Raw genomic sequence first — 27,563 nt, forward strand, 5'->3', positions numbered from 1 at the left:
TAACATAAGAGACGAAATATGTTACTTCCTAACTTATGTCGTTAAATTAATATAAAAATTTGGACCGTTTGAGACATTTGTATTAAATTCAATACAAATTTTTTAATTGTATAATTTCATGAAATACAAATTGCATTTTGATAACGGTGTCAAGGTCAAAATTCTTGAATCAAGATTAATGCTTGATGGCAAAATCCCAGAGGAATTATTTGCAGTACGAGCGACGTTATTGCGAGATGCGCTTTAGCCATTATCGAAATATTATTCGATGGCTCGCGAATGTATACAGGGAGCTTCTCAATCCTCAACGGTACTATACGATATTCAATAAGCTACTGTTGCCAGATGCGTCAATACCATTATTCCTTTCAACTTTATCTCAGCTCTGGCGAAACTGAATTCGACAGTTAATTTACGAAATATCGACACTATGATAAGCAGCTTTGCTATTCACAAGATGCGACTATAAGTCAGAGATATTTTCCTACGTTCGATCGCACGTAATGCAAGTTCTATCCATGTGTTTTCATTTAAATTATTTGATTGATTTTCCCTCTCTTTGTCTCTCTCAAATACAAAAATATCGAATGTTCTAACAAGAATTTAAAGATGTATCAAATGTATCAGATGTACAGTCTCTGTAAAAGGTGACTGAAATTGGAAATTTATATTCATATAAAAATGAATATTATATGTATACACACACACACACACACACACACACACACACACACACACACAAACAGTTAAATAATTATATTTCACAATATAATTTTATACAAGATTGGAAACAAGACCGTTTATGTTAAATACATTACTTTAAATACGAAGCGCCACTACGGTTTGAATGTTAAGATGTTGAACTATTATATATATTCATATAAATGAATTAATAAGTATAATTTTATACTTTAAATGGAACTTTTCCTCATTTTATCTTAATTTTCTAAAAACATATATGCTTTTTGAAATAATTTTTGATCCAAATTCTAAATTGCACTAAACTTAATTAATTCCACTAAACTTTTTGTAGATATTATTTTCCAAAATATGTAGATATTAAAAAATTCATAATTTTATTTTGTTAAAAAATACGTGTACTATATCCTTAAGAAGCTAATCATTGAAACTAACCATTGAATATTAAAAATTAAAGGAAAATTTGAAAATTTAAGGAATGTTAGAAAATAAACTTTAAATGTCAAAATTTAAAAACTTTAAAACTCAATAAATTTTAAAGGTCAAAAATATAAATAGTCACGCAGCATTCTGTTTTCAACCAAATTTTTCTCTTAACTTAATATTTAATTATAAAAGTATTTAGCGCTGAGAAAATTAAGAGCTCCATTAACAAGAATTCTCGCACGAGATTCACCACAAAATCCAAGAAAAGTCGTATTAAATATATTTTCTCTCAAGCAAAATTCGTATTGTGGAGATCGCGTATACCGGCATGAGTTTAACTCTTTAGATCTCCTTCTCTCGAAACCCAAAATAGAAATTAACTCGTAACCAGCATCTCGTTACACTGCAAGCGCGCGAGCGTGTTCTTCTATGTATGTACATATACATGTGGTGGAAGATTGCACGATTTACGAGTATTACGGAAATCCAAGGGGCTGCTGCGGCGCGCGTCTCGTCGAATGAACGGGAATAAACGTCCGTCGTTTCGCGCTCACTGCAATTCAGCCCAAGTTCAGCCGTTCCCTTTCCTAATGCGAAAGGTAATTTCGTGCCGATCGAAGGCTTTTGAGCTACTTATTTACCGAGAATAGAAGCGAGACGTAGCAACGACGGCGGACGGTAAAGACGTCTAGCTCGGAACATTAGCATGACTCCTGGAAGCGCCGTCGTATAAATCGGCGTGATTTCTCCGTTGCCGTAACGTTTATCGAGCTAACCCCCATCCCCCTCCTCCTAGCCATTGCCAGCATAAATTGGAGATTCTAAGAAGAAAACGGTTCCAGCTCCTCCGAAATGAGACGAGCCACTCGAATGGACTGATCGATCGATTGGCCGGCTTCTATTCTCTTAATTATTATTATTACTATTATTATTATTATTATACACTAGATCGACTCGAATTACTCCAATCGAGTTATATCAAGTAACAAATATTGTGTAAACTATTACATAATACGAATCACGGTAATTAGATTTGTTCGCAATTGAGGTTTACTTTTTCATTGTTAGATTATGCTAGCAGGAAAATTTTTCGAATACTGTCGTGAATATAGAGGCAATGAAAGATGTAAAAAAATTTGAAAATTATAATAAATTAAGTGAAGTTATTAATAATTTATAGTTATTTATATTATTAATAATTTTAACATATTGATTTTATAAAAATATTGGTTTTACCGAAGAGGAATAAAAGCATATGTGGATATTAGTGAAATAAAATAAGTAACATCAAAAATATTTCATTACTTTTATAAAAGGAATAGATTTAAACACACAGATAAAGATTATAATTAAACTAATACTATTTTAAAGAAATTAAGACAAAACTATACTATTTTATTGTTTCGATAGTAATTTTTACAACAAAGTATACGTTCGGCGTTTTATCTTTTTTTTCAGGAAAATAAATCTTTCAAGAATTATTTTACATTACCGAATGTATATTTATGTTTCATCTTTCTGACGGAAGTAATTAATTAGCAAAAAATTATCATTTGCCTGTGGTTCATTTGCCTATGTTACTCAATGTCCTTTTCGCTGATATCAGCAGACATTTAATTTTCCAGGTCGACTGTAATGGCATATTTTATTCATTTCTACATACTGGAAATAATTTCCAATTTTTAGAAAAGGATTTAGATGCGGTAACGATGACCTATGGAATAATTGGTGCGATTTTGAACAACGGTAGGTTTTGCGTGAAAGAAAGAAGCTTCTTCTCTATTCTTGATGCCCGTAATTAGGTCGACTCTTAACGACGCCAGTTTGCCATTCTTTTTAACAAATCTCATAAAACCGGAAACAAGAGGAAGAATGAATTCGTTTTGCTCCCCGAACGAGATGACGAAAGATTCCTTCGATCGTCGCTTCATTTTACTGCCATCTCGCTGTACTTTACTATCAATTCATAATAATGTCAGTTACGCAAATTAAGAACTTCCTATACCAAAACTATCTTCAATCTGAAAAATGAAGATAACAATTCAGGATTCAAATCAGGATTCGTGATGTATATTCAAAAAAGTTTGTACCACTTCGAAAATTTATAAAATTAATTGATTTTCTTTGTTTTGTAAAACAATGGTTATTGCAATTCAACTTTTACTTCAATTCATTCTAGTGACTTCCTTCCTCCTTCGCTTAATGACATTGCTTTCATCAGATTGCTTCGCCTGAGAAACATCCGCAATCCGTGAGAATGTTCCTCGTTTCCGAAACACATTCGCAAGCGATGAGAAAAGAAGAAAGAAGGACGATGACAAAGAAAATATGAAGAGAGATAGATAATAAAAACCCCGCAACATTTGGGAAAAGGTTCAATCAAACATTCGGTTCAATCAAAAGATAGCTAAGGTGCTAAACCACTATTTCTTCATCTCTTACCTACAAACACATACACATACATCCACGTTTGTTCCCTGTCGCATGAGCGATGACAATCACCAACATCACCAGTCTGCTTATCCTCAGACATGTCGACACCCCACAGCGTTTTCATTCGACCCACGTCCGCGCTCATGGAAAATAATATCCTGTGTAAATGGGCGGCTCGATCCCCCATATCCTAATGGGGAGTGTCCCTCAGTGAATTTTTTTCTCTTTCTTGCCGTTGATTTTCATCGTCCTTTCTGTCCTTCATTGAGCAGTCGAGCCATCCCTAAAGCGCGCGACTGCTTTTTATTAATTCTCCCAGTCGCTTCCAGCAGTAGGATAACGACCTCATTTGTTTGCAAAATTCTTCTTCGGAAATTTCCCTGTAAGAAGTAATACGACGCGACACCGTAAAGAGCAACAACGAAAAAAAAAGAAATTGGGCGCCTTGCGTATGAGAGAAAGGGAGAGAGAAAGGGAGTTAGTTGGTTATGGGAGATCAAGTTATAAGAGGACTGAGTGATTCTTGAAATCTATGTCTTTAGTATTTTTCTTTCTTCTGTGATTCATATGATGACGTATATTCTTTTTAACCCTCCTACTCCTATATATATTACGAAAGCCTCAGGCAATATCGATCGGTGTAGGATCCACGCCCAAATAAATGAAATTTAGAATTGAGTTAAGGAAAAACATAAATCAAGGAGAGAGAGAGAGAGAGAGAGAGAGAGAGAGAGAGAGAGGAGGGGGGCGAACATATAAACCAATATACAGTTAAAAAATTTGTGTTACATTTAACATATTTTGTATGTTCCAAATAATCCATCTAAATTTGTAATTTACCATAAGATAAATATATTGGAAAATTAATTGCTACCATTGTGTCAGTATTACATTTTAATGTTAATTTTTTTATAATAAAATATCACAAATGTTACAAAAAATTTAACAAAAATATATACTAGCACAATTTAGAAACAAATTGTGCAAGCATATTTCTTCAAAAAATTAACATTTATAATATATTAAATTAACAAAATTTATTCATTTATCTCAGAATTTGCAATTCGAAATTCTATTTTTATGTTATTACATTATTCTTTTTATTTTATTTACTCATAAATACTTTAGTAATAAGAAATGATAAATATCAATTTAACACAAACTATTCAAATAACACAATTACATTATGTCAAAACAATTAATACTTAAATATATTAAAATTCAACACAGAAATTTTAATAAAGATCAATTTTAATACAAAAATAATATATTTTTTACTGTACAATTAGGCTTATACAAACATGAAATATTTTGCACGTTTACAATGCCTCATTATATATCCAAATCCAAGATATTAGCAATGTAACTATAATCTTCGCACACGACGAGTAAGCTGGCATTTACCTTAAAGAGTATCCTCTCTTCATCTTTTTTTCCTTTCCGATGAACGGTGGAAGCGTTGATTTATCGAGGCGATATACCGGCCGTATTGTCGAGCGCACTTTGTCCGACGCTTCTTCGCAGCTTCCAATTTGCCTCGCACGATCGGCCGCCTTACGTCGCCGGTCGCCGTCATGATTTATGCGCCGCTCGTTGAACGCGGTCGCGAAGGAAATTTTTTTGACGTTTATTATGCTGCAATAGAGAGAGCGTTGCTGGGATTTTGATAAGCTGTCGAAGACAGCGCGAAGCACACGGCGATGTGATTATAAATCAGTCACAAAATGTAGAGAGGTCGGTCCAGATTCAAATCCTGAGGCTGCACTGAGGTGATATTTTTCGCAATAAGTCCTTAGTATTATATTTTAAAGATGAACATTAGCATCAGTATTATCAATCTTTCATAGATACACATATTTTTACTTACTTTGTACTCTCAGGCACTCTGAATCGTTTTTGTTCAGCCTAAATTTTTTTACTGTTCTAAACATTCAACAAATTTAAAAAAAATTCCGGATTACTTTTCAATATTTCTGGTGTATTAGTATATTGTATATAAATAGTAATTTAACTTAAATGTTAAAATCTGTATTTAACAAAAATTTAAAAATTGATGCTAAGAAATTTGAGAGTGAAATTTTGCTGGATTAAAAAAGATACAGTATACGAAGGATTAAATTGCTTGTCAGTTTAATTTGTAACATTACTCCAATTTCAATTTGAGACTGTTTTAAAACAAGTAATTGGCACGTAGTTCGCTAAAACTAGACATTAAAATTCACGCAAAGTATAATTAAGCTCCAAGATTCGTTTTGATTTGAATATGGTCTTCTCAGTTATTTGTGTTAAACATTTCTCAGTCTATTTTCACTTACTATTGTTTAAATTAGTAAATTTCGAAAAATGTCCGAAAAAATAATTATTACTCAGTGAAAAGTAATTAATTAATACCTTGGAGCAGTAGAGACAAAGAGAATAGAAGGGCAAAGAGTATATTCTTAAAAGTGATCCGCACAAGTTGATGATAGATCAGTATAATCTATCACAGACCAGCTACGTTTGGCGCCATAGATGTCGGTTAGCACTTTGGATTTCATTACGGCGAGAACGGAGAAGGAGCTGCTATGGCAAAGCACCGTCATTCGATTTAAAATCTCGATTGAGATAGCAACCATACAGCGCATAACGTTCATCGTCAACGGTGCACAAAGCGGAAACTCGATGAGTGCATCCATAATCGGGGAAACGAAAGTAATTACGATTCTGTCACCATTATATATTATTGTATTCATTCAATTGATGTATTGATGGACTTCTTGATATTTCTTTGATATCCTCTTCCCTTCCCCCTTTCAGTTATTGTTACATTTTTTGTATTAATTTTTTTCCATATTTGTGTTATTCCTTATTCACCTTGTATTAAATTGACATAAAAATTTAAATATACCGTTTAGAATACGTGAAATATGTTAAATATAAACAAATTTTCCAATTGTGTATATTTAAGATGTATTAATAAACATTACTTTGTTAACTAAACGTATTGAAAGTATAAGAGTTTTCTGTGTCGTTGAATTCTCACGAGAATGCCTCACGTTTTATAATCCTGTAATATCGATTAAATGTCCGAAAACGTAATGTCTGAAAACAATCTGTTATTTTCTGATTTATTTTTGTGTGTTCTGGTCGAATATGTATTCATCGCGTAGGGATACTAAATAATTCATCAAAGCGATCTCTGATTAACAACAGTGCCACGAGTAACCTGCTGCATCGCCTACGGCTCTTTTCCTTGACATCGGAAATTAGCTCTTCGTAATAAATACATCCCTGGGGCCGTGTATAATGAAACGCGCTTACATTTGATATTAAGAACAAGCACGTTTAGAAATAATCACAAGCGACTGATTCACTTTAAAAGAGGAGGATGAGAATTTCATAGATGGCCAAAGTTTCATGTGCTACGGGGGATAAATTTGCAAAAAAATATGTTCGACTCTAATACATCCGGTTGGTTGATGCTCCGGAAGGGAGTAAAAGCCCATATTTTTTTTCTTTCCCTTTTACGCCAACTCCCGAATTTGTACAACACATCGAAGAATGGATGAAAAGCGCGAAATTCTCGACGCGAGATCGTAACACGTTCCGGACGTGAATCGTTTGCACTAAAGTACCGTTTTTTTATTTGCCGATATAGAGAAGGGGAGGGAGGGGGAGAGGGAGGGAGAGAGAGGGAGAGAGAGAGAGAGAGAGAGAGAGAGAGAGAGAGAATAGAGACAGACAAAGAACGAGTCTGACACCCTGATGCAACTCGCACCGGATGTAACCCTGTCGTTGTCGATTTTTATTTTCTTTTTTCCGGCGGGGTGCAACGATGCGAGAATCGTGACGCAACGAATTACGCAAATGCGCGTTTTGACGTGCGGCGACGTCAATATATCGATGGATCACAATAATATTTACGAGTGGTTCGCTCGTAAAATATTCTGAAGCAACAAAAAAAAACAGTAATATAATAGTTATACGTGTAGGTGTGATAGAATGCTAGCAATTAACCATGCATCCTACATTTATGAGAGAGAGAGAGAGCTATGACGTGTAAGAGATCGCAATCGTAATCATGATTGCCACCTTTTGACTAATGTTTTACTGAATATCAACGGCTCTCCGAAAATCCTACTATTCCAGAGATTGATAACCACAGCGGAAATTATTTTTACATGAAAAAATTACTAGTTGCAATAACATTCTCTGTGACTGGAAAAAAAATGTACGTAAATTCAAGTTAAATTGATACTACATTAAATATATCTGTTACGATATGTCCATTTATACGGTCCATCTATACTTCTTACGATAGATATAATATAACATTCGGTTACAATATCTTCACATAGAAGATATTAAAGAGTGGTTTCTCACATAAATTCAAGATAAAAACTTCATATGATCATGGCTGTATTCGAAGAATGCGCTATTAGCTATTGATATAGACTATTGTATCATTCTATTTTTATAATCAGAGGTAAAACAAGGATAGAATGATGCAATAATGTTGATAGCTCATATGTCCGAAACAGCTTATGGCGAATTCGGTTGGACGCACTTAGTGCGCACTGGTGCATATTAAAGCCTATACACTGACTTAATATGAATGTAAAAGTAAAATGCAAATATTACAAATTATAAAATAATACATATTTTATTTAACAGCACAATAAAATGTATTATGGATTTCACAATTTAATCCGGTTTTATATTTATATTAAACATACATTTTTATATGAATTTGTGTGAACGACAGCTTTAATGTGTGCACCAGTGCGCACTAAGTACGTCCAATTAAATTCGCTATTAGTAGTCAAAGATACAAGATGTTCAAATTAAAAGTAAAATTTTGTGTTTTCCAAAACTTTGTACAGCTATGTGTTTAACGTTTAAAATAACTCGAATAGTTTTCGAAATTTTTGGAAAAGACAAAATTTTCCTTCAACTTTGACACTCTGGATTTTTAAAACTAAGTCGTTTCGGACATATAATCATATGAAGTTTCCGTTTAACATTTGTGCGAGAAATCATCCTTTAAAATCTTGTACTTAATATCCATTCTGTACAGTGCTTCAGTTGAACATTTATTGCTGTCTCTCTAATGTGATCCATAAACAAATAGTATGATTGAGAGATCTATAGGATATAATTGCACAGCATAGCATTAGAAGTTCAGTTCCGTTACAATAATACAATAGGTAGCAGCAGTACTATCATCACTTAAAAAAAACTCGCTTAAAATTTTCATATAAAATAAAGTGTATGTTATATTGTGATATTGTGAATATGATTGTAAATTATGCATTGGTTTTCATGCATATATTTCAATCAAATGCATGCTTTTTTAACGCATTTCACGTGCGTTATACATGTATTGTATTTCACGAGCAGCAATACATGAATACTAGGAGTTAAGCTTGCAAGCTTTATCTTCAAAACATAGGACTCTAACTTAGAAATAATTATTAAAGAAAATAAGTTGGTATTAAAACCCTCCCATTTACATTTTATGCAATAATGTAAATGGGAGGATCCGAGGGAGGATCATAATATCAATACACCTAAAAAACAGTCATCAAAATTTTGAGAGCGATAACCAGAGATTTTTTTCCGTTAGATAGAGAGCCGGAAATTCGTTCAACCGTAGTTTCCAACCAAAAAGAAGAGGTGGCAACTGTGATCATAAATCATCAATTCTTTTCGCAAAGCGATAATGAAGAAAAAAAATCTTATGACGCAGCTGTAGGATTAATTAAATATTTTCTTCTTTCTCGCACGTTCGTCGAGAAGCCAGTTCGATGGCAAAAGTCGCCTTCTCGTTCTCCTCGCGACGATGCCTACGTTCGCAATAATCTACCTTGTCCGACGCGACGGCGCAATCGCACAATGTCAGACCCGAGCAATCTCGCCTCTACTGCCTAAGCCGAAAATAATTGTGGTCGGGGATCCCCTGGCGCTTCGACTCTCGAGTACGTGATCCGAGTGCCCGCCAAGAAGTTCTTCGGGCTGTGTGACGAGGTGCGATCTCGCCGTAACCTCCCCTCGGCCTCCTCTCGAAAAAGTCATAGAGAAGGGCGATCGTGCGATGTAAGAATCCCTCTCTTCTTCTCGTTAATACCTTTGCCTTTATCTCCGACTGGCGGAAACTGATCCTTCTAATAACGGCATGGTCGGCTACTTTCCGAATTCGAGCCGCGTCGTGTGCGCGCGGGTTTCTCATAAAATGTTCACGATCTCGAGCCCCAGCCGGATCGACGAAAACCAGCCGAGAAACGTGAGAGGTTCATATCACATCGAGACTGTCGTGATGAAACTAAAATCAAACGCGATATCCTGGTGTTTCAAACAAGCGATCTTCACTCTAAAAATATGAATATGAATTTATCGATCATCATGCGGTGTTTATAATTCTCATTGTGTTGATGTCACATAACTTATCCATTCTCTTTCCAATTCTAAAATTGAAAAGAGATGAGAAACAAGTTGAACCTCGGTTAAGAGTTAACTGTGAGTTGTAAAACTGGGCTTAAAGTGATTCTGTTTGGAAATTTCGATTACTCCGAGAAACAATAGAGTGCCGCATTCTTATAGCTCTCGTAGCTGTAGAGGAGTTTTTTCAGCTATAGAATAGGAGCGATCGAGGCGCATTTATGGTTATAAAATAATAGCAGCAACATAGAGAGAATTAGAGTACAGGCTCGAGCAACGCTGTATCATCAAGTTTTTCACTAAAGAAAGAATTAAGCCTTGAGAAATTTTAATTGAACGTTTGCAAGCTCAATTCAAAACAACACATTTCCAAATCTCAAGTGTATGAATGTCCTTTGAATGTGAAAATAAAAACTACTAAGTTGAACGTGAGAAGGGCGAGTAACAGAAACGTAAATAAAACTTTCAGAAGGTGAAAATTGAAACAACTAGATGTAAAAAAAAATATTTACGTTTCTTTTATGTTTCATTAACTCAATTTTTATTTCCTGGAAACTTATATTTAACGCTTCTCTGTAATTTTCCTCTTGCATTCGAGCACTACACGCTCCGATTTTTTTTTTTACTAAAATTAATATTTATGATATGTTAAATAACATATATTTTATCCATTTATCTTTGAGTTTGTTATTATATTATACATTATCAATAGATATATTACAAATTCAACACAAAATTTGAAACGAACCATTTCTAACACAATACAAAATTATTTTTTCTGTATATATTGGAAAGCGATGGAAGGAACTGTCACGTGTACTTTGACTTGTAAATTATACAAAAACTGAATTTTCTACTCTGAGCTGAAAATTGTAGCGCATTAAATCAGACTGCAGAGAAGAGCGCACAAATGCCAACGTGTCGATCTTCAGTCAATTCCAAACGAGACTTACTCTATCAGAATTTTAAAGAATCCCCAAGGAATTTTCCTTCCTGTCGTTCGCGCGCGACCGCCGTAATTGTATAAAAGGGAGAGACGAATGAGTCCTTAATCACGATCGGGGTAAAGCAGATCGTTCTGTACAATCGTCAGAATACTGATTGAATGACGGCCGAGACGCGCAACCGCCAGGCACGGTGGCAAAAGTGCAGAATAAAAGCGAACAAACAAAGTAAAAAATAAAAAAGAGAGGAAGACAGAAATATCGCGTTGTATCGGCGATGATACTCGGTTTTTATACCGGGAAAACGAACCGTGCATGGCACAGTCAGAGAAATTAGAGCGCGTGTAGAAAATAACGACTGATTTTTGCTGGCCCGGGCGCCACCATAACGCGGTGTGTAACTGTTACCCCAGACGATCGACACGAGCAAAACGTACATCGTCCGATGTGTGCGCATTGTCGAGACTGTTTGCAGGTGGTTCGACTGTTGAATTCTGCGATGCAGAATGGTGGGCGATTTTTATCAGACACGGAAACTCGACGGTCGGCGGTATCGAGGTGCCCGCCAGGCTTTTTTTTTTCGTATCGAGACTCCTGCGGCGGGAGTGAAATCGGATTAATCATCGGAATAGAGAGTCAGGCGATATTATCAAAGTGCGTTTGGATTACAGCGACTTTATCGGGGCTATCCCAGTGGTATCATAAGCGAGCGAAGAATTTTTAAAGCGTCGACTACGAAAGCAATGTTGCCGCCTGTAATTGGTAATGACGTATTTCCAGGGTTGGAATAACTTCTAAAGCAACTTTCCCAACCCTGTCATTTATATTGTGGGTTTTTTACATTAAATATTACCAATAAATTTTATCATTTTAATAGCACTTAAAGTTGTATATAAATAATAAAATTACAATATATTTTCATATATTGTAAAAAAAATTTGAATTTCCTATATGTGCATATATTATATATATTATGAATTTGCGACATTACATAAGAAATTCTAAACGGAATTTTTAAAAATTAAAGAATAATGGAATTTTTTGAAAAGCATATTCTTTTTCAGTGTAAAAAGCTCTACAAGAAACACATTACTCTAGAAACAAAATGTTCATCAGAATTTATTGTTCATTGTAATCTTGATAAAGAAAATTCAAATATATTTCGTTATCTTCTTTATTTTGTAACTGTTTATTCTGATGAATACAGTCATGTCGTAACAATTTCGCTCGATATTTATGCGACGAAACCGTATAGCTGATGGCTCGAAAACCAGCGTGTTTCATCAAATACGTGTACAATTTTTGCGAAGTGATGCGGAACAGTCAGATAAATGGTACTAAACCGTATTGTTCCGCTGGACCGTATTGCCAGATCGCAGCCAGCTGATACCTTGGCGACGTCGTTGAAGTTTACAGCGATGCATCATGCGCACCGAGCTGCATTCCACAGTCGCCCGCGGATGGTCTGTATTGTCGATTTAGCTGGAGTAATTCCAGTAAACATACTACAGCGTACAATACACTACCGAGTACGTGGACAATGCTGGTACGTAATAGCCAATCAACGGGCGACGGGCCTGTACCATTTTGACGGCTGCGGTTAGTGGACGCTTCATACTGTATGAAGAGCAAATCGGTGCAGTGTACCGCGTAGAGGAATAGAGTTTAACGAGAGGATTGCTCGTTGGATCTCGCTAAATGCGAGCAAATGAACGAGCTACGACATTGATCCGACTGACGGTAAAGAAAAAAATAACTTAATTCGATATGTGTAAAAACGAATTTTTTGTACGACGGAACTTTCGTCTTCTCGACTGCATTTAAACGGAATAGTGTATAATAATAACAAAATTAATATAATAACTTTATTGAGAAGCAATGATAATAACAAATATTTACATGTACCACAAGATGAAAATAATTTTCAGCAATAATTTTGTTTATAAATCTAAAATTAACATTGAATTGAGAACCTAAAATTAAAACATAAACTTAATCAAATATAATTATCACATAAACTTAAACCAAAAGAACATAATTAAAGAAATAATATTCTAAGTATCTTTTCTATGTAGACCTTATTAAAAAGAATTCAATTTACGCATTAAAACATTATAAATGTAATACGACGTAGAACAAATTTATGTGAAATAATTAATCGGTAAAATTAAACTGTAATATAAACTAAGTACAATAACGTAGGATAAGTATGCAAAATAAATATTGCAACGAAATTAAAAGTCGTTGGAGCAAATTTGATGTTTGTCGAGCATCAACGTTTATGATAGTAATGTTGGTACATTTTCAACTGTAAAATTTCAATTGAAAATTATAACATTTTATCGCGTGGTTCATCTAGAGTCCAATGATAATTTTTATCGAGTACTGATTCACGTATGCTTTCCATTTGCGCTGTGATTTACTATTAAATTATAAACGTGAAATTTGAGGGAGATACATTCTGCGATTTCTATGGTACTTAAACACACGTGTAATTACGAATGGTTCATTGAAATCAGCGTTAAATTTGGGGCCGCCCTGCAGTTTGACAAGGAATTATTTATCCGTCATTATTACATGAGAAATTATTTACCATACATTACCGGGAATAATATATAGGCGAGAATTTATTTTGATTTATTGGTGAAAATAAATACTTTAATCCGGACGCGCGGCGCATAATGCGCAATGTATAATCAATACACTGGGTGTCGTGCTGATTTTCAAGCTTAATGCATATTTCATGCCGCTTATACAGCGAGTTCGCGATGTGCATAATCAAGGTTCCCGCGTGGATTAAATGTCTGACTAAGTACCCGTAGAAATTATTCACTAAGTTTACTCAACTCCTCCTTAAATGTAACTCGCCGCAGGCGACCAAGTTTTTCCCCGACTATAATTAAACAGCTCGCGCACGACCATGGGAGATGCGAATTTCGAAATGAAAATAATGTGAGACGCGCCCGGCGGCAGGATCGAACCAATCAATTTTGCATTAATCTACGCAATCGATTGCGCAACCGGTCGTTGCAAAAGCGCACCCGTTATTAACTTTGTGAAGCTAACGTTGGTCTATTGGACTCACTCAATTATATTCTTCGTGTTACATTTGCAAATTTGAATTATTGTTATTAAAATAAACTTAATATTTGTTAAGGTTGCATTGGCTATGTAGTCCCCGTAAAATTTTGAATGAAAAATGTATTAATTAATATTGATATTTTCTATATAAAAGTAATATTAAAACTATGTATATACATATAAAACCATTTAATGAATAACATTATATATTTAACAATACATTTTTATATAATAGTTTATTTATTAAATTATTTTTTTCTGTTATAATATTTTAACAACATAAAAAATGATAAAAATTTCCATTTTTTATGTACTTTGAATAATTAGAATTATTTATGCAATTTACTATTAGTTTCAATATGATTCACTGTTTAGTTATTCTGTAAATAACTAAAATTTATATAAATAGAAAAGTGAACTTTATTTTTAAAAAATAATGACAAAAAAATTCAATTTTCTTATGAATATTGAACGATTAAAATTTTTAAGCATTTATTACAATTCACTAATTAGTATTTCTGTAAATTTTTAGTATACTGTAAGTTTTTCTGTAAAAAAATGTGAACTTTATTTATTTACAGAATAATTAAGCAGTAAGACTTTAGATAAATAATTTTAATTAAATAAAATATTTACATAAAAAAATAAATTTTTTATCATGTTTTACGTCAAAATCTTATAGCAATAAAAAGTATTCGTAATATAATAATTCAATAAATAAACTATAAAAAAATGTTGTGAAATATATTTCAATTTTTTGTATGTATAATATTATTTTAGTAGTTTTTTATTTTTATATGGGAAGTATAAATATTAATACATTTCTATAATAATTTTAAAATTTTGCAAGGACTGTACAATCGATACAATCTTAAAGAAGTATTATATAATATGTAGTTTGCCAGTTATCTCCGTATCTTAATACATCATTTCTAAATACAACATTTCGAATATTGCAGTTTACTTCATCAGGATGAAAAGTTACTTTATTAGGACAAACTTGATACAATATCATGTTATTTCCCGACGAAGTGAAATGCAATGTTTATGAAATATTGATATTTAAAGATATATCATGACACGGAAATAACTCGCAAACTGATACCTTTTTTAAAGAAAATACGCTAGAAGGTTTTATCTTAACATTCATATCACATTTCATTCTTTTTTTATATTTATGTCATTTTGGTTTCTTAAAATTAATTAATGCCTTTAAGGTAAATGTACCAGTTAGTGACAAAAATTTTAAATATTAAGCATTTAATGATATGTAATGATATCTACATAAATTAGTTTTCTTAAATTTTTATAAATAATGAATTTATTTCGTTTCTCATCGATTGACCAAAAGAGATGTTATCACGCTGATATCCATCGCTCGGCCACGATTTTATCCGGTCTTTCCGGGTCATAAAATGTTTCTCGAGTGGAGGGTAGATTACCCTCTGAGAAACTCTATCGGCCGGCTTTCGTTGGGTCTTGGGAGAAATAGGGGGAGAGCGGCGAATAAATTCCGCTACTGAACGCACAAACGCGTCCTAAAAGGATCATAAAGTCCGAGATAAGGATCGCGTTCATCGATAGAGATCGGCGCGCAGCCCATTCGGGATAAAGGAATCTCTTATCCGTTAAAGTCGCACAGCAGTTCGTATAGCTTCTTCATTTATGAACTCATCGTTTAGAGGCCGCAATTATATCCGAGATCGTGAATTTTGGAAATTCTATCTCAAGGAATGAATCGACCGAAGTTTACTTTTTATCGTGGAAAGAGGAGAAGGAGAACAATCATGATAAAATCCTTAGCAAACGCGTGTAAAATTAATGTGTAAAATTGGCTACGTCTGCATTTAAGCCGCGGCCTATATTCCAAATTCGACGAAAATTATAATAGTTTATCTGATATTTGAGAGGTCTGGCTTTAGGTCAGATTTTATTTTTTAGTGATCTAAAATAGACTGCCTGTAACTTTAATGCAAATTCTACCCAACTTAAAAGCTTACTATTTTTCTCGCTAAAATAGGGTCTTAGAAAATCAGAAATTCAACAATGATTAGATTAATTTGTTGCCATCATTTTGTTTCTGATAAAACAATAAATATTATTGATTGGCTATTTAAGTCATGTGATCACAATGCCATTTTCTTTTGTTACTATGATAGCCCATCGTAATTCTTCTGATTCTTTAGCCAATCAGATTATACTTTCTATGATAAATCTCTGATTTTTAAAAAAATAAAGGTGTAATAAGAATAACTAAAGGTGATAAATGTTTATGAATGAGTATATTATTATGCTCTGCTTTTATGGTGAAGACAAACCATGCAAGTAGGATTGTTAAATCTTCCACTCATTGAAAGATTAAAAAACTATTTCAAGATGAGCATAGAATAAAGCTGGCATCAAATCTGAAATTCTCATCAATGAGTTGACCTTTACGAGAAGGCAACATCTCATTCATCAAACTGGTAAACCAGTGTTGAGACTGCGAAAGTACTTTAAGTTACTTACGATGTAAATAATTAGTACTAGATAAAGTCCTAAAAACACCAAAATATTACATTGAGTTGACTAAATTATTTTGCTACCAATATGTTAATTCCTTCTGCCTAGGCTTTTCTGCCAACTCTTCTATGGGTGTACACCTCTACAAGTAATTCTGCTGCCGTCCGTCATGGACTAATCAAATACAATAACCAATCTTTAACTCTTTAACAATTCATCAAATCTTTTATGTCGCATCTCTGGTTTTCTAGGATTCTAGCTAGATCTATTTTGAATCATTGTATCCGCGCATAGGTCTCTGGATATAAATGTTATCGTTGATACCATCGGGGCGTATTACCTGCGCAGAATGGCGTTAGCACAGAAATATCGCACAAGGCTGTCTCTTGGCGAAAACGATGCACAACGACGATTCCATCGTCATTTACGAGATCTCGCCCAGGTACATTTTGTTCAAGCCCGCGTATTCGCGGCACGAGCGGCCAAGAGCCGCAAGCGCGCGCTTCCACTGCGCGTCACGTTTGCTTCGTGTATCATGAAAGCAAAACGGTCGTTTATCGGTGGAGGGGTGAGAAGAGGAATGGAAGAGAAATCTCGAGGACGATGCCATGAGAGAATTCTCCGAGCCATCGATTGCAACCAGCTTCTTCGTCGAGATTGCGTCGATGATCGATAAAAGTGCCCTTCGAAGATCAAATACATTTCGAGGTTGTTCTTGTGAAAATGGATGGAATAATAGCATACATCATATCGCATGCTACCCTCTGCTTATTACATAGTATTCTTTTTTTATGACCTCCATACATAAAATGAACAATCCCAGAGATTTCGCGTTGAATAATTAATATATTTCATGTTACCTTCAAAGTTTTATGTTACACCGATAGACGATCCTATGCGCGCGAGAACTGGTATATGTCAAAGTTTCCTTTTTATTGGTTTGCAGCCCCAAAGGCTCGTGTATCGTGTACATCGTATAACGTTCGCGGATTAGGAGGAGAACTCTCGAGGCCTGGGGAGTTTCCTATGCCTGTAAACTTCTCCTGTGAAACCTGCGTTTACCTATCCGAGCTTCACTCTCCGGAAAGATGTACTTAAAGTTAGACGTTTCTCGCTACAGCACCTTACGCAGCACCTTGTACGTTATAATGTTATTACTTCGTGGCAGGATTTTATCCCTGGATTGTTATGGCACATCAAAAAAGTATAAGAAATAACCAAGATAATTTTGAAATTACGGAAATAAGTGAAGAAAAAAGTACGCTCTAACAATTAAGAGAGTGGGAGGAGGAGGAGGGAGAAGTGAAAATTAATAGAGGAAAGAGAGAGCAGCAGGTAAATTAGATGGTCGTTAACAACTCGGCCGCTGAATTGCCTTGAAACTAAGGGGAAGCTGGATTTCCGCTTTCCCCAACCCCTAGTGCGATAATCCGCAAGGAAAATAGGAGGAGAATGTACAGAGCGAACACGATGGTTGCACGGAAACGGTGCGGTAGTTTGTTAAGATCCCTTTGTAGCGTCCGAGGGTCTTCAACTGGCTCTGAAACCCCTGTTCGTCTAAAATCCAAATGGTTCTCGGCAGGCCCTTCCTTTGTCAAGGATGAGGAAACCTGTCGAAGGTCACGACGTAAGACAAATTCTTTAGCAAGAGACGGAGACTCCGCCCTTTCCATGATAAGCAATAACGAAGTATAATTGAGCGACTTTGGCTATGCATAACTTTTCCCGATGCGTCGTCGAGCACGAGGCGACAATACAATAACGCGAGGCAAGAGAAGTTAAAGCAGCAAAGTTAAAAACCTCCCATTAAATTTATAATATACGTCAAAAATGATACAACTGAAAAAATTAAAAAAGAAAAAACTATTTTTCAATTTGATAAAAAATAATTGATCAATCAAAATAAATCTTTTGCAACGGAATCTTTTGTAACTATAAGTAATGCGGCGAAAAACCTGTGATTAATTTGGACAAACTTCGTTAAAAATGTCGAAATATGATAGAATTTGAAAAAGTTAAGCTGTTTGGGTTTACTCTATATTACTGAAAATCTCATTGATCTCGACTTTTGACCCCATTATGGTTAACTAATTTACCTCGGTAAAGGTTCCTTAATAACGTTTTCGAGCGAAGTTAGGTTCAAACTTAACCTAGGTCAAATTAATGACGTCAAATTCGATTTCTGATACGGTCACGATACTTTAGGTTAATCGGATTAAGTTCAAATCAACTGCACTTGAAAAGGCTGTAAGTATCCCAGCAGAAAATATATATATTCCGAATATATCATACAAATATCCTAGATATCTCGGACGTTACAATATCTTTAAACTGTCCTAGTGATATAATTTGAACATTTCTGCTGTATGCATATTTATTCCCGAAAACATAATTTTAAAAAGTTAAGCCGTTTTGAAGAAATCTTGCAGACGAACAATCGGATAAACGTACAGACCAACCATTGTGAAATAATGAAGTAGTTTGATACGCTACATTATTTAATAATAATAATAAAAATACATTCTTAAACCAATGGCATTTTAATCATTTTTGTTTCACAATCATTAAAAATCATTCAGGGAGTGATACTGTTCCATTCTTATCATTTTTATTAATTTTTTTATTACGCGATTAAACGCCGAATTGCTTGAAAAATCCTAGGGACGCAAATGTATAGAAAGTCGACATTCTAATGCTCGCACAAACTATCTCTCTTTGTCTGATATTTTTAATGTTTTTCATTTCGCTTATCGGCTTACGCTATGCAAACAATCTTCATTACTGTTTTGAATTATACATGCAATGCCTTTTGGCAATGCAGGAGGATGAAATAGTAGGTAGGGATTAATATGCCAACCCCCGTCGTCGAGTCGCATCCGTACGTTCATTCGTCTTCTCAACGTGTAAATCCCACGCGAGCCGCTCGGAGAGTGCCCGGCCGTGTACGCACTTCATTATTTTGACATCGCGTACATTTCATTTTTGCTGGTGATTATGAAAAGCCGACTGCGTGTAGACATGCACCACCGTGCAGAAGTTGGGTCCCTTCGGTTACCAGTATGCGACAATTTGGAAAAATCATCCGTCCTTCATGATGTTGAATCTTATCGTTGTATCGGCGCGATATTTTATTATAAGGCAGAATGAAATCCGAGGCAATGTGCTACGGAAAATTAATGTATTCATTCGATTCATTTATTAGTATTTTGCATTATTGCCATTAATCGCTCATATTTCTCATCATTGATGGTCAAACTTGTAAAATATAAAATTTATATTTAACATAAACAAAAATATTTGTTAAAAGAAGAAAATGAATATAAACTTTCTACAGTTTTACATAGCTGTATACATATATATTATTAAATGTATTATATTTTTTACAATTTATTGACTTCCAAAGATCAGATTTAAATTATAATCCATCTGTCATTGTAATTAGTTAAAATATATAAAAAAAACAACTAAAGTAATCGGACACAATACGAACATGCATTCAAAGCCCTGTTTGTAGGTATTATAATTACACGATTAATTCAACAAATAGCAGTAGTAGCTCGTGCAGATTATCCGTCTGACTGAACTGTATCAGTTTATTGCTCAATTTGCTCATTCTGTTATCATCAATAAAGCGAAATGCAGAATATCATTAGTCGTAATGTAATATTTCGTAGTAAGTAATTGCTTCCTAGAACTACCAAAAGATGATTATTAATTTCAATAGTTCATGTTATTGTAGGTCTATATAGTATACTTTACACAACATTTCATTACTTTATACAACATTGTATATTTAGTTTATATTTTTGTTATAATATTTTATAATCAAAAAGAGAAAACTTTTTGTAAGGATCACTATGATCAACCTAGATATACCATAATGTACGCACATCGATTGTAATGTTTTTTTGGTACTTTTGTTATTCCAGATCATAAATTCACATGCTAAATGTCGTGAAAATAAATAGATAAGGAGATAAGGAAATACATAAATAAGTCCATTATTTGGAAAAAATAATTCTTTGTGTATTCTTATATGTCAGTAAACATGTTTATATTGTTATAACAATGGATCATTTTATTTTTCATTTTTATAACATTTTTTACGAAAAAGAAACAAACATATACTTACATATTGAATACATATTATGTATCCAGTATACGCGAAATGCCACTTTTTAAAAAATCTTTACTGCATTTATATAAATATTTGAATGTGTCTCATATTTTTTATTAACATTAAAAAATGTTTGCTTTTTTAAGTGTGATCGGTAATTGTCAATTCTGGATTCAGCAAAAAATTAGAAAAAAATCACCAAATTTAGTAGGAACATATAGAATTCGATTACCTATCTATCAAATGGATGCATTAGTTTTAATGCATTATTCACTTATAATGTCCAAAAATAATATGAATTTGTTAGTAGCGACAGGAAAAAATGCGCATGTGTTTTTTTATTTCTATTATATATACTTCTATTCTATTATATATTCTATTAAATATAGATATGTAATGGATAGATAAATATTTATTTCATGCCTTTGAAAAGATTTATTTGTATTATATAAAGTAATTAATTGATTTATTTATCAAAAACATTACAAAACATTATTATTAGAATCAAAGCTTTAATCGCTGCTAACAGTGGCTTAAAAAAATTTTTAAAAATATGTATCTTTCTATTTTACAAAAATAAATGATTATTTTATGAATATCAAAACTATATTTTTATTAATTAAAAATCCAAATAAAAAAGAAATCTTATTTTAGATATATAAAAATAAAAATAGTTGTCATTTTCGGTTATTCAAGAGTCAAGATAAATTTATTAAAAAATCTGTCTATAATAATATAGCCAAGAAGTATACATATCATTTTCAAAAAATTTTCTTTTTAAATTAATCATTTCGTTTCTCAACGTATTTGTCATATTTTTTAATCCTTTTATTTTAACTTTAAATGAATCTTCTTAACTTGCATCTGAAAAGAAAAGACCTCGCCTTTGGATGAATGTAGAACTGGAGTCGTCATAATTTCTAAGATTCACCACAAGACGATTCGGCGACGATCCACGAAATCAATAGTAATCAATTCTCCGCGCGATATCGGCCTGTCGGCTGCAGGACCTTGCCTTGGCTAGAAAGGCCATGCGACACGAAAGAAAACGAGCGAATCTGGATTCGGTCCAGACCTCGGGCTCAAATGCATTCCGAACGAATGTCCGCCCACATCGCCGGCCGGCGTCGGTGTCGGTGCGTCCATGTTGGGAGGTGGTCGACCGGGAAAAATCCTGAAAACTCCGAACGTTCAATTAGAGGCGTCGGGGGGTTGAAAACGGATGAGGCTGTGCAGAACGGTGGAACAATTGAAAACGCGTTAATGGCTCGCTGCGAGATTAGTAATTAGCGCTCAGTAATGTACGGTTACCTGTCTCTAACTTCCCTCTCTAGCCAGATATAATATGAAAATGACCGTTCAATTATAGTAAAATTCCTTCCGCCTTTTCCTTTTTAAAGGAAAAAAAAAATCCTGCGTTTTAAAAGCTTAATATGAATAAAAATTGTATATTTTGCTGCAATGCTGTTAAAATGGAGAAAAAAACTTGTGAAACTCCAATAATAACTTATTAAAATTCTGTGATTAGTTCTGTGTGACATTTTCAACAAAGTTTTTTTTTCCTAAATAATGGAACATTAACGAATGTCAAAAATGTGAACGAGAAAGCACTTTTATTTTGTATCAGACGCCATTATCGATATAAAAGCGGGGAAAATTGTAGATTTCAAGCGAATTCGTTAAATTTTTGATTACTTTTCTTTTGATTGCGATTTTATTAGTAAGACAGATATTCCTGAATTAAGAAATTCTTTTCAATTTTCCGGAAGAATGTCGATCTTGATGCAACTCTTGCTTATAACTCATAGCTTATAACGCATCGCAACGACGGTGGTGCTCAAATTTTTTCAAGTTTCGATAGCGGTAGTCTCTATTCATAATATGTGGGACAAAGCGATAAAGTCGCATCTAAAGTAAAACATGGATGTCGCGGGCGAGGTGAGATCCAGGGCGAAACAAGACATGAAGGAGGATCTTCGCAACGGAGATAAAAATGCATGTATGCGCGACGCGAGAATCGCCACCGGCGTGGCCGTGGCAATCATCCGCTCCCATCAACTCCCACAGGATCCAACTAATTTAGCATTTTTCCACCTCCCTCTCCTAATCCTCGCCCATTCCGTATGCTCGTTCAACTTCCTCAAGGGATGGTTCTTGCCTCATGAATAAAGATGGCAGATTCCGCAGGCTATAGGAAGAAAGAAAAGGACGAGTCAGGATGGAGCTGCAGCAAAGATCGGCGACGGCGGCAAAGCGGAGAGCGAGAAAGATTAGGGAGAAGAAGGACTTCGTGGCTCGAACAACGGAAGCTCGGCGAAGACAGGAATTATCGACGAGTCCTTCAAGAGCCGCGATTTTGAGGCGGGGTCGCCTTTGAATGGAATGAATACCGGCGAACCGTCGTACGCAGGACTTTCAGGGCTGGCTTGAGAAATGTTGTCCACTCCCCCCCCCCTCCCCCCTTGAGAGAAGAAGTTTTCGCGGTCGATTATCCCCTTGTGTCGCGTAAGGAAACCTGACGACGACAGCGATAGAAGCGAAAGAAGCGGTCAAATATTGTCGTTTGTTCTAAGTGAATACCGTCGAGGAAACGGAGAACGAGCAACGATGTCAAGATACTCTGCGAAGAATCCCCTGTGGACTTGCTCGCCAACAGGAAGATGTGGTTTCGTAACGATATTGTACACTACTGTACTATATATCCATAAATCCTAAAACGTGAGGAAATTTCGAACAAATTTCAACACACTATAACTAATAAACTGATTGTCTATATAGTTTATTACTATATGTGTAAACCATTAATTTCTCAAGAAAATGACAGCGAAGTCATCCTTTATTGTATTTGATCAAATGTCAAAGCTGTCAATACATTATAATATATATTCATCGTCTCCATTCTTAAAACTCGGATAAAATGATATGAAAAAAATATTGTATGATATATTTTATACGTTATATATATATATATATATATATATATATAAAATATGTTGCATAATATATATGTATGTAATAATATAATAGTACATATATATATATATATATATATATATATAAAGCAGAAGGCTTATTATTATAAGAAAAAAAGATGTGAATTATTATAATAATTAAATTGCAAAATTTTGATTGGGGAAGGAAAGATAAAAATGCGGTTTCACTTAAAATTTCATTATAATTATTATAATATCATCTCTTACCAAATCTTTAACTTGTTCTTAAATAAGTATCGAGGTTGTGAAACAAGAACACACCGTGCGATTTTTTTTATTAGCATTTGATTTTATCTATTATAAAATAATTTTTTCGTATGATTGTCAATGACTTTAATGTGATTTAAAATTTATAACAGTAACGAATTATAATATATCTTAAATTAATTTTTAATATGCTGTTCTTTATTTAAAAAAAGAACAAATAAGCTTGAATTTTAATTATATTTTCATTGAGACATAATTAAATGTAAATCTTGTTACTGTTTCTATATTGGACCTCGTAATAAGCGAGTAATGTGAGCTCTGAAACGCATAGTGTTGTTTTCCGTAAATGATATTCACATTTTTAACGAAAAATAATGCTTTGCAATATACGCTTCATAGCCCATATTGTCCGCTTGTTACGAAATCCAATATATATATATATATATATGTACAAGTATGTGCGTGTGTGTGTGTGTGTGTGTGCGCGTGTGCGTGTGCGTGTGCGTGTGTGTGTGTGTGTGTGTGTGTGTGTGTGTGTGTGTGTGTGTGTGTAAACATTTATAAGGACAGAGTCAATGTAAGAATATATTGCTGAAAGAACATCTTCATGAAAAGAAAATTCTGAATTTGATAATATCTTAATGCATTTAGAATTTTCTATGAATTTGAACATGGAGGAATAAAATCTAAATAAATCTAAAGAATTCAAATAAAGAAGATAGATGTCTACCATCACATTCAGATCACATTATAATATTCTATTTCATTTAAACAATTTTTCTTATTTTGTAAACTATCTTAATTATTTCAAGTGTGTTTTATATTTAAAAAAATTGAATTATTGTTTATCATTGATCGATATCATTGATTTGAATGTAATTAAAAGAATGAAATGAAAAGTTATACAGAAAGATAAAATGGAAGCCCTATTTATCTTTTTTCTAAATATATGTATATAATAATATATAATATAATAATATGTAAATGAATAATAATATATAAATGAATATAATTATATATATCCCATATACATACATATATACACATATATATATATATATATATATATATATATATATATATATAGCGGAAGAAAGATGATAGAACGAAAGACATAATTATTATTATATTAAAAATTTGTAAATTTTAAAAAATATTTAGTATCTTTGCTGGAAAGACGTACACTAAGTAAATAATTACATTAAAAATAAACATGCAAGAATTTTGAATGAATAATAATATATTTTAACTAAATTCTCCGCTGACATTCTCAAAATATCGTTCTTTCAGTACTGCAGATCATATCTTCACAGGATAAATCGGAACAAAAACAATTGTTCAACCAACACAATCGTCCACTTCTTTAACCCAGGACATAATTGCGTGCTGCCGTTCGTTGTATAAAAGAGAATGCAGCGCGCGCGATCTTGCACTTTCACTCGTCTGTTTGCCCGTTTCCTTTTCTCGCGAAGGTACAAGAAGATGGATTTCACGATTATGCGGAATTTATACGGCGTGAATGGGACGCCGCTACAGCCGTACAACAATATCTCGGATTCACGCGCTCGCGATAAATAAGGATGCCGGTACAGGAAACGCTCTATAAATTGGACGACTTTTATATAAAAGAAGACCCGAGTAATAGTTGTTGCAACTATATCGAAATAAAAATGCTTTGAAAATTCTTGTGAAAATTTTCAATATTTAAATGTTATTTATAAACTTTCCTTATATAATAAAAATTTATAAACATAAACATAAGGTGGATATTATAAGCATAAAATTATTCTCGTGTCGCAAGCGAAATACATGCTGCAACAATTTTCTCTCCAGAGAGAACTCTAAAAGCCTATTTTTCAGTTTTGATGTAGATGCGCTTAGTTACCTCTCTGTAATGTAAAAGCCATCCAACTGAAAAACGAAAACGTAAATTGAGGCGGAAAACCAAGCTGCACGAACGCTATGGGTTTCTTTTAACGCGACGTTTATGCGAAACGCGGCGAAGAACGACGTCCATTGTAGGGCGCGTGAAGGAGCACGATGACGTAACATGTGATCCCATCTTCCTCTCCTCATCTATGCATGCGCAAGGGGGAGGTAGAAAGAAGATAAATCACCCGATTACAGGAGATTGGTATAGCACCGGAAACGAGCACGACGAAACAGGTGCAACGGCGCGCCAAAATGAGGAATAAAAAAAATGTCTAAGCAAGATGCATCGCCGCACTTCTCATAACTGTGAAAGACGGAACCGGATAGAGCGATGCGATGCCGTGATGAGCGATGAAAATTCCTTCCCTTCGTCGGTCCCATGCTCATCTTCATACGCGGAAAGATGAGGACGCCGTGAGCGAAATTTACTTCTTGATGTAAATTCCACGCGGAGGCTGGTGCATGGCCCGTCTCGAATTATTTCTCGTTCGTTTGTGAGATGTTCACGGTGCAGCTACAACGTCATTCCTTTTTCCCTCTTTTATTTCCCATCTTCCTTTATTCCGATTCTCATCTTTCCTTCGAGAGGCACCGGGGAGAAGATAGATCTGCCGATTATGGGGAACCGGTATGAGTGCGAACGTCGCTGCGCCGTACAATTCAGGGGGTTGTTTGTACATCCGTGGTGACATCTCAGACTGCGCGGATAAATAGGAACACACACAACCGCCCACGCAGAGAATCATACAGAGAAAGATAGAGAAAGCGAGAAAGAGAGAGAAAGCGCGCGCGCGTGCACGAGAGAGAGAGAGAGGAGGAGGGAGGGATGATGGTGGCATGGATGGTAGACGGCGTACAAGTTCGCGAACAGTATATATCTGTCACGTGGCGTCGCGTGATAAAGGGTGGTGTTGCCGGTGGGTCCAGGTTAATTTATGGCCGCCCGACGAAATATTGTTCCCACAGCAGAGATTAGTATAGCAGCCACTGTCGTTGACCCATCCTCGTTACTCTTTGCTTTTTTCTCTCTTGCCTCTTTGTTTCTTTTTTCCTCTCTCTCTCTCTCTCTCTCTCTCTCTCTTTCTCTTTTTCTGACGCGCTACCAGAAACGTGAAGCGGAGTTGCGTCCAACGAAAAGCGAAGATTACTCACTGCGCCGAGTGAAAGCGCTAATTGAGCCGACTAATTAACCGAGCTGCTTCACAACGGCCAATGAATTTTGGCGTGAAAGTTTTGTGCCAAATTTTCGCGACGTCACTAACAAAAATCTTTCAGGATTTTGCACATACATTTGTCAAATTATTCAGTATGGATTATATTTTAATTATCGTTATTTATATAAATTCTTGTGTTTCAATCTTCACACAGCGCAATACTATGCGTAATGAATTAAAAGTTGATCAAAATAAATATATGTAATAATAATAAGTTAATTAAAATAAAATGTTTAGCAGCAAAATTATAAAATTCTACAATAGTCGATGCACAAAAAGACGATACATTGGAAATTGAATGAATTTTCTAATTCGTGCATTATCATCGAGTATTTACGTCTTCTAACACTACTATCGAAGACAAATACATTTTCTCATTTGGCCATCCGCGAATCGCACCATTCCGAGGGACGCATTAAATTATTAAAACGACGGATGAGAGTTTTACGAAGTGGTCAAAAATTTGTCCTGGGCAGTGCTGAAAAATGGTCGGCACGTTCCTCGATAACACAGCGGAAATGGGAGCACTGCTCCGCGGCCAATTAACGTGTCGCTTGCATAGTCAGAAGTAATTGCGGAATTAATTAAGCGGAGGGAG

The 27,563-nt window shown here is 34.5% G+C and overlaps 1 protein-coding gene and 1 long non-coding RNA gene across 3 annotated transcripts in view; one reads left to right on the forward strand and one right to left on the reverse strand.

The window, feature by feature from the left end:
• The window catches only part of LOC147910986 (uncharacterized), a 486,594-nt gene that overhangs the window by 191,294 nt on the left and 267,737 nt on the right, over nucleotides 1-27,563 (reverse strand). Inside the window, exon 4 of one of the 2 annotated variants that reach the window (XR_015544267.1) lies at nucleotides 59-21,793. The exons of the other annotated variant lie outside the window; for it this stretch is intronic. This is a non-coding gene — a long non-coding RNA (uncharacterized LOC147910986). Of the gene's footprint in view, nucleotides 1-58; nucleotides 21,794-27,563 lie in introns of those variants that run through there. 2 annotated transcript variants of the gene reach the window in all.
• Nucleotides 1-27,563, forward strand: part of LOC105146913 (uncharacterized) — a 318,339-nt gene that overhangs the window by 110,441 nt on the left and 180,335 nt on the right. The gene's annotated exons all lie outside the window — the stretch shown is intronic.

The sequence above is a fragment of the Acromyrmex echinatior genome, chromosome 1 (assembly GCF_024713525.1).
Source record: "Acromyrmex echinatior isolate Ae372 chromosome 1, ASM2471352v2, whole genome shotgun sequence".
Lineage (NCBI taxonomy): Eukaryota > Metazoa > Arthropoda > Insecta > Hymenoptera > Formicidae > Acromyrmex > Acromyrmex echinatior.